This window comes from Saccostrea cucullata, unplaced genomic scaffold (genome assembly GCF_032062105.1).
Source record: "Saccostrea cucullata isolate Sc308-1 unplaced genomic scaffold, CSIRO_AGI_Scuc_v1 ctg8037, whole genome shotgun sequence".
In the NCBI taxonomy this organism is placed as follows: Eukaryota; Metazoa; Mollusca; class Bivalvia; order Ostreida; family Ostreidae; genus Saccostrea; species Saccostrea cuccullata.
The window spans coordinates 18,833-25,751 of NW_026927136.1; the positions used below are offsets into that span (position 1 = coordinate 18,833).

The window sequence follows — 6,919 nt, forward strand, 5'->3', positions numbered from 1 at the left end:
TTCAGGTAAGAGAGACAATATATATCAATAAGACCGGCCGCGGTAGCCTAGTGGTGGGACCTTATCTTCGTAATACACAGGCCAGGCTTGGATTCTCGTTCGCCGCCCAGCGTCAATTATAAGACACATTCATATGAAGGAGAACTTGTTCAAAATCTTATGCGTGAAATGAAGAAATGAAGAAAACACTTTCTGTGTACTTAAACTCGACATTCAGTTATATCGACGACGTATTGTCAATTAAAAATGGTAAATTCCATTCCTATGTCGATACGATATATCCAGGAGAGCTCGAGATAAAAGATACCACAGAGTCTGACATATCTTTTTCATACCTGGATATTTTACTTAAAAAAGACGTTAATGGTAATCTAACAACCAAGTTATGTGATAAACGTGATGAATAACTTTTCTATCGTCAACTTCCCTTCCTCCTGCAGCAATATACCTTCGTCACCTGCATACGCATTGTATATATCTCAGTTGATTCGATACGCAAGAGCATGCTCTACGTATGAACAATTTCTAAAACGAGGTAAATTATTAACAAGCAAGTTGATGAAACAACAATATCAGCTATCTCGTTTAAAGTCATCATTTCGTAAGTTCTATGGTTGATGCAATGACCTTGTCAGCAAATACAATTTATCATTGAGTCAAATGCTGACTGACGTTTTTCAGACTTATTGTTAACCAATTGTTTAGCACTGAATTGACAACGGATTTTTCCGATCATGAACAGGGAGCGAACGGTGGGTGTGACCGGTCGGCAGAGAATGCTCACTCCTCCGTGGCACCTGGCCCCACCTCTGATGTGTAAGAGGTCTGTGTTTGCTTTGCTCCTATTTTGTATTGTTTATGGACTTTGATATTGAATACTGTTTGATATCTCCATCTCCTACGCTTATAAGGTATTACTCGAACTTGAGCATAATGGTGCTTTTAATCAATCAAATACTGAAAATACTAGTCTGCAGAAAAACATAAATCCATAAACCTGAAAAAAGTCTAAGTCGTATTCGTTTAGTTCTTTCAGTTTTTTTCTAGTATATATAATAATATAACATAAGAGTCAGTCCGCGAGAAAACCATGCAGAACTGTCCAAATCGAAGGTTGTCATATCTTAATGAAATTTGGTGGGTAGTTAGACTTTATAATATGTTATTAAAAAATGACCAAAAAAAATCCCATTATTGAACATGGCTGCCATAGGCAGCACCACCTCCTTTTTGCACATTTAAGTGCAAATGCACTTAAAAAATTCAAGAAAAATGGTAAAATTCACATTTGATTTATTTTTATTCAAAATTAAACTCGCATTTCCATTAAGGTATTTTGAAAAACATAAGACTATGTTCTTTCAAAATTGACATTTTTCATAATCAAATATGCAATATATCAAAGGGGAGACAACCCTTGAAAATTGGCATGATGCCAATTTTCAAGAATTGCCAAAAGTATTACAAATTTAATGCCCAAAATCTTCCAAGACCAATCTTTGAAATTCATTTTTTTGATTTTATTGTACAAAAATAACTCTAAACATTATCTTTGCCAAATATTGAGCTTGGGAAATAATAAATAATTGAGATATTGGGATTTACAAATTGCCAATTTTCGAGAAAAAAATTGCTCAAACTCAAATGGATTACAAAGTCAAATATAGTACTTTAAATTATATACAATTGTTGTTAGATATTGAAACATGCAAAAATTTTCTTTGAAATAATAATTATGAGTGAAAAATATTTAAATTAAAAATTAAAAAAAAAAACTAAATTGTCAGAAATTACCCCTAATATGAGGATAAGCATTTTGCGAATCGTTTAGAAATGAGAAGAAAAAAAACATAATAAATTGTATTGGCTTACTTGCAATTTTTCAACAATCATATGAATGTATATGTCCCTTACATTTTGTAAGTTAGTTTCTTTATAATTAATAAAAAGGAAATTACAAGTATTTAAATTAAACGGATCATATCCATTCATATAAATTTTGAGACTTGACATTGTTTGCTAGCTCAGAACTGTAGCTCTCTGAAAAAATATATATTGATAGACCGGAGGGCTACAGTGCCACCTGTATATTTATTGCCATAAAAAATGCGCTTGGTTTATTAATTTTTCCAAATTCTTACCTCAATTGCAAAAACGGCTAGATTTCAATAAAGTCCTTTCCCCTTTTATCAATTAACGGCATGGTTTACATCACAGGTGCTTAAACCCCCCCCCCCCCCCCAATATAACCCCCGGGCCTGTTAATTTTTTTTCACATAAATTATATATGGATACACATTTGTGATATAATCTATTCTATCAGTTCAGAAAATTTGCTTAAACTTACATTTTATAAAAATATCTACCCTCTTATAATTTTTATATAGAGAATGTAGGGTAATTAATTAGCCCTTTTTTTGGGCAATTTTTTGATTGCTGATATAGATCTTATCACAAATATGGCAATTAAAGATATTTTATTTCATTATTACATGTTTCATATGCGTTTTTTTTTTCCCTTTTTCATATTCTGATTATGTATATCATATACTTGTCCTCTGACCTGAATTTATATTTTGTAAATATTTTTCATTGTCCTCATGTACCTGAAATGGTTTGAGTGAATAAAAATGATCTTGAACTTGAACGGGGCCAGGTGCCTTAAACAAAATATCAAATTTATTTTGATTAAAAATATGTTATTATTTGATTTAATTTCCTATTCAATTGTACTTACTAGGAAAAATTTTGTATTTTAAATTACCATGAAATACATGTAGATTCCCCAGGACAGAACCCTATAGAAAACATACCTACTACATGTATATGCCCCAAATAAAAAAAACAAACATTTGATGACCTATTATTTTATTTTTTTACTTTCTATGGAATTCTTGGTTTTTTTTTTTTTGTAGTGGATAATGTAGGTTTTTCCCCCCCTCCCCCACACTGAAATTGCTTCCTATGGGCCTGTTACATGTATTTGTTTATTCAAGCTAAATTGTTATTTTTTACATTCAAATATCTTAAAATAAGTTTTCCCTCTTTCATAGTGCAATAATGCTCCACAACAACTCCCTAGAGGAAGAAAAAATGATCATGCATGATTTTCTTCTTTCCATATTCATACTTGTCACTTTTTACCCAATAATACAAAAGAGTTCCAACAAGGGAAGATAACAATTTAACTCCAGCAAATTGGTAACAAGGGGGTAAAATAAGCAAAGGAAAGTTATATGAAGTGTCCAAATCAGTTAGTCCTCTTTAAAAAATATATTAGATTAAGAATCTTCTCTTTTTCTTTAAATATCATAGAAATAATCCAAAAATATGGTAAAAGACTGTTATTTAAAAAATGTGAAATTGTAGCAAAATATGGTATTTCAAATTTAATTTACAACATGTAGATATTATTTCCCAAGCTCAATATTTTGATACAAAGTAGACCTTAGATCATTCTTAAAGTAACAATTAATTTAATCTAATTTCAACCTTGGTCTTGAGAAAAACGAGCATCTAAAAATGGCTAAAAATCATTCTCCTTTATTTAGGATCTTAAATAGATGTGTAAAAAATAAAATATTCATTTTAATTAAGTTTTTACTCATTAATTGTGTTAATTGGACCATGACTTTGAAAATAAAACAAAATTTGAAATTAAACTGATGAAAAAAGGTAACTTTTCGACTTGATCAATTTGTAACATTTTCCATTGAATTTTGTGTGTTTTCCACAAATATGCAAATGAGCTGTTACTAAAAAAAAAAAAAGCAGGGTTCACATTTTTTTTTGGATATTCTGACTTCTATCTTTATGTAGAAAATTTTAAGGCACTAAAAATTCCCAAGTTGCAACCTTCCATTTGGACGATTTTTTGAATTTTGCATGGTTTTCTGCACTGGCTCTTAACAGGAATGGTTTTATTCTGAAGTAAAGCAAACAAATATTCCGAAGCGAGGAATCTGTGACAGAAAAAAAAACTGTGATCGACGCAACTCTTTTGTGTGATATAATCCATACTCAGAATGATAAATATTAATGTTGTTTAATGTAGAAGCACCTTAATATGTAGAAACATACATGGTATTGTGTAATATACGTTGTTTGTTTTAGAAATGGTCAAAAGCCTTCCTGGAATTAGAGTAATGATGAAAGTGACATCAGAAAATAAAAACAAAAGTGAAAGTGAAAGTAAATACATTGTGGGGGCAATCCTTGCATACAAGAAAACAGGAAATAGCGAAAACGTCCGTATTATACATTGACATTTTAAAAAAAAACTTTTAATCATTAATGTGTATCGATTATAAGATGTTCATTAGATTAAATTTTCAAATAAAATAGTTAATAAATAGTTCTTACTTATTTCTAATTAGGAATCGCTTTAAACATCACAAACGAAATATAATGTGTTTGGAAACAAATTACTAGCATTTGAATTCACTAGAAACTATTTTGAATTATTTTAGGTCCGAGTAAAGATCCAATGGGACGCTGAATTAAACACAGGATCCTTCAATGTAAGAAGTCAAGGGTCTTTAAATAACCAACAATTGCTTCTTTTCGACACAGGTAACATTCTTAGTCTTATTTTCATTTAAGTTTTTTTTTAAATAACAAAAATGAATGTTTAAACTGCAATATTTTATGATTGAATACAGATAGTTTATATATTGAAGAACTGATAACTTTAAAACACACTAAGTAAATTGTTAACCTATTTTTTCACTGATTTTTTTTTTATTCACCTGTTTCGTTCTTGAATTTATGCTTTAAATTTGATAAATGAACGTAATAGCTACCAAGTTATATGGTACAACCTAGGCTGGAACAGTTTATGCTTTGTATGTACCTCTTCGTATAACATGAGTATCTAATTGTAATAAGAATAAAGTAACCTTTTTTTAAATATATGTTTACCAATATCAGGTCATGAGCTCACTACATGATACACTTCGTCTCCCATATGATAATAATGGCAAAGTCAATATTATGCTATGAGTAACCCGAAATAAATGTCAGATGAAAAAAAGAAAAATAGGACACAATCGCATTAAAGAATTTGTGAAATTAAATTTTATTCAATGTTATCGGAGGAGATGGGCATGGGTACCCTTCAATATTATAGAATAAATAAAAGTTTCGTTATTTTGCATTGGAAAACCCAAAATATGTTTTCTATCAAAAAGCAAAAAAGGAGGTGCACAATGGCACTTTATAACAAAGAATCTGAAATCTCATTTTTATTTCATTCAGTAGTATAAGAGGACTTGCGAATAAGAGATTGGTATCCTAAACATAACAGACAAATGCCCTGACAGACGCAATTCACGCAAGGAATATAAATATGTGAAGACAGTGTGAAATGTTTTATCTTTCAGGGCTTAAAACAGAAACTGAATGTATACGATGCAGTATAAATATAAAGGGGATTATTTGGAAAAATGAAAATAATCAAGCATTCTGTACTATGTGCTATATGAGGTTTGCAGATGAATTTATTGGCAAGTTTACCTGGGAATGTGGTAAAACGTTCTGGTAATTTTTGTTTACATTCTTCTCTATTTAAACTGTAATGTATAATGATTTCTACATAATAACCATTATCTCTATACACATGTAATGCAGTAAATGCATATAAAAAATTATAACATTTTCAATTCATAGTTAGAAGGATAATAAATACTGTATAATTTCATAAAGGCAATTTTCATATTATTATTTCTTTTCTTGATATTAGCTGTGTATTACTTTAGATGGAATGGGAAACAATTGAATTTACTGATTTTTTTTATGAAAGAAGTTAACATATACAATTATTTCAGTAAAGAATTATCCAGAAAAGAGGCACCTAACAAATGGACAGACGTACTGTTGTTTGTAAGAACGAAAGTGTAAAGTACCAGACAATAGAAACGAAGAAGACATGCTTGTCTGTCTGTGGTTTTGAAAAGGTTTCATCTTTAAATATATAAATATCAGTCGATAAAATCAAACCAGAACTGGGAGAACTATCGACAACAAAGAAATCTTGTAACCAAATTAAAGAACAAATCTATAAATCAATATTTTATTGAAAGGTGTCCTGGGGGACCAAAATCAAAAGATTTTTGGCCAACTGTGAAGCCTTTTTTAACAAATAAAGGGTCCCTCACACAAAATGATGTAACTCTGTCAGAAAATTCAAAACTTGTAAATAATCAAAATGAAATAAGTGAGATTTTTAATGATTTTTTTATAAATGTAGCCAAAGACATTGGAAATGCAGATGAAAAGGTTGATGAGGACCACCCAAGTATCAAGGCAATCAGAGAAAATACTCAAGGTACAACACAACCAAGTACATTTTCTTTCTCGCCCATTAAGGAAGATTTTGTCTATAAAAATATTAAAAAAATCAATGTAAAAAAGGCCACAGGTATTGACGGAATTTCTCCAAAACTTTTGCATATTGCTAATCCAGTTATCAGTAAACCTTTGACCAAAATAATTAATCTATCCCTGGTAACATCAACTTTTCCTGATCAGCTGAAAATTGCTCAGGTTACTCCAATACACAAGAAAAATAGTACCTTAGAGAAGGGTAACTATAGACCAGTGAGTGTCCTCCCAACAATATCAAAACTTTTCGAAAGAGCAATAGAAACACAGTTAACAAACTTTTTAATGACATTTTTAATCCTTTTTTATCAGCTTTTCGGTCAGGTTTCGGATGTCAGTCTACTCTGTTGAGAGTTATTGAAGACTGGAAATATGCCCTGGATAAAAATGAATACACTGCAGCTATTTTAATGGACTTTCCAAGGCCTTTGATTGCCTTCCCCATGAACTACTTCTTTTGAAGCTAAAAGCCTATGGACTATCTGAATCAGCACAAGAAATGCTTTATAGCTACCTCTCACATAGAAAACAATGTGTT

At 30.5% G+C, this 6,919-nt stretch overlaps 1 long non-coding RNA gene across 1 annotated transcript; it reads left to right on the forward strand.

Moving 5' to 3' along the window:
- Positions 1–4,453: 4,453 nt before the first annotated feature.
- On the forward strand, positions 4,454–5,879 carry LOC134273533 (uncharacterized). The gene is made up of 3 exons (XR_009993427.1): positions 4,454–4,572; positions 5,382–5,538; positions 5,826–5,879. It is a non-coding gene; the product is annotated as an uncharacterized LOC134273533 (long non-coding RNA).
- The last annotated feature ends 1,040 nt before the right edge of the window (positions 5,880–6,919 follow it).